The 5,926-nt window shown below is 35.9% G+C and overlaps 1 protein-coding gene across 1 annotated transcript in view; it reads left to right on the forward strand.

Annotated features, from left to right (window-relative positions):
• Pja2 (praja ring finger ubiquitin ligase 2) overlaps nt 1-5,926 on the forward strand; it is a 51,108-nt gene that overhangs the window by 804 nt on the left and 44,378 nt on the right. The gene's annotated exons all lie outside the window — the stretch shown is intronic.

The following is a 5,926-nucleotide window of genomic DNA, read 5'->3' on the forward strand; positions in this document are numbered from 1 at the left end:
CCCCACCCCAAGATTCCTCCTGGTTAATCATTTTTGCGCACTTACAAAATGGTGAGTTGAAAGCTGCCCAGACCAAGTTAGAGAAAAAGGGGAGAAGGTAAATATGTTTTTTTTTTTTTCCTGCAAGAATCGGGGAGGTTTTTCTCTTCGGGCATTAAAAAAAAAACAAACAAACCTGTCTACACAGTCACTGCTTTGAGTCTCCTCGTTCTGCCAAGTACACGATTCTCTTTTTAAAGAGGCCTTAGTTCTCCTATTTTCATCACGAAATATTTGCTCCTATTTCTTTTAAGATGGCAGTCACCGTGGCTGAAGACTCCCAGGTCGTCTGAAGAGTATGTCAATAAACATCAAAATTGCAGAAATAAACGTAACCGTTTTTATGCTTATCTTCTGGATTTCATGTCGTTTTTATATGCAGTAACTTTAATCTTTTATTACAGACATGCAGCCTTGGTGTGAAATTCAGCAGTATAAAGGAAGGAGTCTTAAGTAAAATGTGAACATTGTCCCCCTCCGGTGCCGCACCACTATTGAGATTTGGTGGGCGTCCTTCAAAGTGCTTTCCCAAATGCTCCTTTAAATTAGACACAGACCTGCAGAGTTGGCCTATGCGGGGGTGGGGGTGGGAGTGAGGGCTGTACCAACGGAGTACGTTTTGTGCAAACCCCTTTTCTTCACCTAATGACATGTCTTGGACACAATTCCTTGTTTCATGTTCTAAGAGTCCAACATATTTCTTTAATTAGATGGACTTTAATTAAACTTTCCTATTGAAACCCATGTAAATTGATTACAGTTGGAAGGTATGCTTTATACTGAAGGTAGCTCACTGATTGGTTGATGCTGAATTGTAAACTTAAGTCCTTGATTTTAGAACGGTTCACAGTGTGGAAGACTGGAAAAATACTACCAGTTTTCCCTTGTATTCCCTCCATCCCAAGATCCAGCCACTGTTAATCCCTGAAACACTTTTCTGGAGCACAGGTCCATAGAAAAATATTTGCAGAGCTAAAGGACTTGAGTATTTAAATTTGATAGTCATCTAACCCTCGTTATTACTCTCTTCAAAGGTATTTTGACTATTTCTTGAGGAATTCTTCTAGGTGATCTTCAGACCAATTATAATTTAAATTTTAAAATCCCTATTTTGAATAAGGTTCTGTATGAATTCTTAGAACTATTTCATAGTCATAAACCCCCTCTCAAGTTTGTCCTCAGGTTTTTCTTCACATCCTGCTTTATAGTAAAGCTTTAGTTAGCCCCCATATATAGTTGACATTCCTTCCCAGTATTTCCACTTCTTTATGGTTGGTTGCTGTTTGTAGATGAAAGGTAACTTTTGTTTTTCCTGTCTCTGGAAATACGAAAGCTTGTTTTGTTCCGTTTTTCATGAAGCTTATGTTTTTATTTAGTTTTTAATTATCTGAAAATAGGCAGTTTTGTGGTTTTCTTTCTAGTTTTTGTAACATTTTGTTCATTGAATTGCCTAGTAGGTACTACATATTATTGAATAGTATAGTTAATAGTTAAAATACGGTGTTATTTTTTATTTTAAGGTGAATGCTAGCATTAAAAATATTTCACAAAGCTTTCTAATAGCCAATACTAAGTTAAAACATGGCCTTCTATTTTTAGTTTTCCAAGATAATATTATTTTCATTTTTAAAAACAGAATATGCACATGTGTGTGTTTGTACACGTGTATATTGCTACAGCATGCATGTAGAGGTCAGAGAACAACTTGTGGGAGATAATTCTTCCATCACGGGGTTCTGGGTATCAGATGCATATTGTCAGGCTTCGTGGCAAGCACCTTTCCCTAGTGAACCATCTTGCTGACACCTATTATTTTCATTCTTGTTGATATGTTTAAAAAACCTTATTTATTTATTTTTTGACATCTTTTCAGTTATATGTGTGGTTCTCTTTGGATATTACCAGTACAGCTTGTATACTAGTTTCCTGAAAGAGGTTATCTTTTCAAAGAGTCAACTTTATTGGCAGTAAATTAGACATAATGAAATGTACTTATTTAAAATGTACAACTCATTTTGTTTTCATAAAAGTATACTCTTAATGGCCATTACCACAGAATAAAATATAACACAATCAGTATTTTCATCTGTCTGAAAACATTGGTTTCTCTTGGTCTGCAATTTCATATAAGTGAAATTATTTCTTTTGTGTCTGCCTTTTCCTCATATCATGTTTTTGAAGATAATTGTGTGTGTCTAACTGCTTCACTTGCTTTTATTGTGAAGTAGTTGATGATAGTTGATTTACTACTGTTTTAGTCATCTATTTATGGGTATTTGGTATTTGGGTGGTGCTGATTTAGGGTTGTTATTAGTAAAGGTGCATGAACATTCAATCTGAGCTCTTATGTGAATTAAAAACTTTTTATGCCTGAAAAAATATCTCTACAAGTGGTATTTATGGGCTTCTATGGAAACTGAATGTTTAATCTTTACCCTGTTTTAGTTGTCTGCCAATGACATGTTTGCTTTATATCTACATTCTCACACCCTTTTAGTATATATGTATTACACTGATTTTTATTTTTGTTTTTCACTTGTTTATTTTCTTGGTCTTTCTGAAAAAGAGATTTTGTTTTGTAGCTGAGACCGTCATGAACTCACTACGTAGCCTAAGCTGTCCTTGAACTCTTAATCCTCCTGCCTCAGGTTTCTGACTACTGAGATTATAGGCATCTTATCATTCCTGGTTCACAGTGAATTTTAACTTGTATTTATTTACTGGACAGCAAACAATGCTGATAACCGTTGTCATTTGTAAAGGTTTCCTTGAGATCATATAGCCATTTTTAGAAAGCCGCTTTTCTCAATGAATTTTAAAGCTTGTGAAATATCTTTATATAGCATTGACAGGCAAGAAAACACACATTTCAATATGAAGATTTTGTTTTGTTTTGTTTCCAAACTGTAAATGTGAGGTGTGGCATAATTATTTAAAAAAAAAAAAAACAAACCAGAGACAGATATTGGGGTTCAACCTGAAGACCAGAAAACCAAAGCAGCACTGGCTCATACCTCTACCTCAGTCAGAAAAGGCTCTAATACTGATTTCATGTCCAGGTGCAGACTGAGCCTTTTAGACACAGTAGTGGGAAGTTTCTTGGATGTTTCAGAATTCTCACCTTTGACATTCGGAAGCTTTCTAAATGAATTAATCTTACACTGAACAACCTGACCATAATAGCCAAACACTTGTTTTTTAGGCATGTTAGTATCCTGTTTGGGCTTTTCTGCAGTTACTCGCATCTTTTTATTGTTTTAAGGTGACATGTCTGGTCTGATGTCATAGTCTGAGCTTGGAAAGCATCTCTAGTTGATAATATTATTCTTCAAGTTGTGTATTTCTGAACTGACTACTTCATCATGTTTTAATGGAATGCAATTGTTTTCAGTATTTTCTTTATCGGCCATTTCAGTTTTGATTTCAGAACCTTCTTACCTTCGTGAACCTGATCTTCAGTTGTCGTCACTTGCTGTTCTCTGGATATATGATTTTCTTGTTTGTTTGGAAACATTGCTTTTCATATTAGTAGATATTCCTTGAGTTTTTGTTTTCTGAAGGCCAGCTGGTCTCTCTTGGTCAGGGACAGGTGCAAACATGGTGTAGAAGATACATTATACCTAATTAGACAACATGCTTCGGTTTTTTAAATCAGGGGTTATAAAATTGTTGGTTAGATTTTTTGTTTCTTTGTCTTGATTGTTTCCACAAACTAACATTCCTCTTCTACTTATTTTCCTCTCCTGGATTTTCTGGCTCTAAATTGATACTTGTTTCTTCAATTTTTACTTCCTGGATATATCCCTTGATTGCATGAGCCTCCTCAGTACTTTCTCCCAAATTATTATTTTCTTGACTCTTCATTGTTAAAATATCTTTCATTGTGTATGACATCTCGTCAATAGGCTGAGCCCCTTCCAGAATGGCCTTCTCATAAATTGAGATATTTTCAATAGGATTTATGATAGGTTCAATACATATCCAATATGTATTTATGATAGATTCAATACATATCCAAGTTTTTTGGCATCTGGAATATTATGAATCAGGTCATTCATTATGCCTAAAATTTCTTTTGGGCATCTCTTATTAATCAGGTTCAGGCATTGAGAAATAGTTTTGTTTACTTTTTCAGTAAATAATCTTTGTTTATCTTCCTGATAGTCTAAAAGGATCTGATGGGGTTTTCATTCCTTTTGGCTCAGACTGATTTGCTATTCAGTTAGGAGGCATTTTCAGCTCCTTTCCTTTGCCAGTTCTCTACTCAGTCATTTGAGCTTTTCTCTCTTCTGTGGTTTCTTTGGGCCAAACTGATTTATAGACAGCTCCTGCTACTGAGTATCTGCCCTAGTCAGTAGTTTTTGACCTTTCAATCAGTCTGGTATTAGACAAGTTAGTTCTAGCTGCACCTTCAAAATGTTACTATGCTTCTTGATGGTGCCTTATCTCTTTGTGTCCTGAGGATGGGTATTGAAAACAGATATAACCAGTTCTGATCATAGTAATTGTTTCTCAAGAGGCTGCAGTGGCATTTTATTAGTGTTTTTTTAAATATTTATTTATTATGTATACATATTGTGTCTGCTTGTATGCCTGCAGGCAAGACCTCATTGCAGATGGTTGTGAGCCACCATGTGGTTGCTGGGAATTGAACTCAGGACCCCTGGAAGAACAGGCAATGCTCTTAACCGCTGAGCCAGCTCTCCAGCCCTTCATTTGTGTTTTGATAAATAAAGCTTTACCTGAGGGTCAGAAGAGTGAAACAGCAACACACTGGCCAGCCTTATAGACCAGGAGGCAATGACACCTTTAATCCCAGTAATCATACTAGCTTGCCATAGAAACCAGGTGGTAATGGTACACACCCTTAATCCCAGAACTAGAAAGGATTATAAAATGGAAGGAGACAGCTCTCAGTCTCAGTCTCATTCTGAGGTTTCCTGGAGGCAGGATCACTTGTTTTCACACTGAGGTTGATGTAAAAGCTTTGCTTTTTTGGCCTTCAGGTTGATCCCCATTATCTGTATGAGTTTTTATTAATTGTGTTTCAATTTGGCACCCAATGTGGGACCAATGTTGGGGAAAGGGTTTTGCTCTTGTTTCCACAGAAGAAAAACTATGGATATCACCAAAATTAATCAAGATTCAGTTTGAAAAGGAGAACCTCTTGATACAGAGAAATGACAACTCATCCACAGAGGTGATAATCATATAAATTGTAAGGAAACCTCATAAGGGTGTCTTTGCAGGAAAATACCCATCTTCAAAAAGTCAGGAGACCTTGGATATCTAGAAGCCTAAAGAAGAAAAGATAGCTATCCAGAAAGAATCACCAAGCAAAGAGAAATCTGAATACCAATATCCTCTGAAGGATAATATCCCACTACCTAAACAAACATATGTCCCTACTTCTCAGTATAATGGTAGTTGCTACTCATTTAAAAATCAAATATGGCTTTGGAATTTGCTTCCTTCTCTAAATCTAAACATGTTGTTAAAAGAAAAATTCAGAGTTTCTGTCTCGTCTCAGGAGCTACCTGGTGTGGGACAGAAGGAAGAGAAAATCTAGGGACTAAGGTTATCAAAACTCTGTTTTCAAAAATTTTATTTCTCCCCATACCTATTTTCATCTTTGTGGTAACGTTGTTTGAACATATATCTGTTGAAATTCAAACTTTCCGTTTTGATATAAATAATGTTTAAGTTTTCCACAGTGAACAATAAATTTTTCTATAGTTATCTTTGAAGTCTCCAGAAAGAGGATGGGGCCCCGGAATAACAATTCTACCATGTTAATTTGATGCTGTTCAGCTTATAGCATCACTTCAGATCTGCTTTGGACTACACACTGCTCAGAACAGTTTCAAGGTGGCTAACTGAGATGATC

The sequence above is a fragment of the Microtus ochrogaster genome, linkage group LG4, assembly GCF_000317375.1.
Source record: "Microtus ochrogaster isolate Prairie Vole_2 linkage group LG4, MicOch1.0, whole genome shotgun sequence".
Lineage (NCBI taxonomy): Eukaryota > Metazoa > Chordata > Mammalia > Rodentia > Cricetidae > Microtus > Microtus ochrogaster.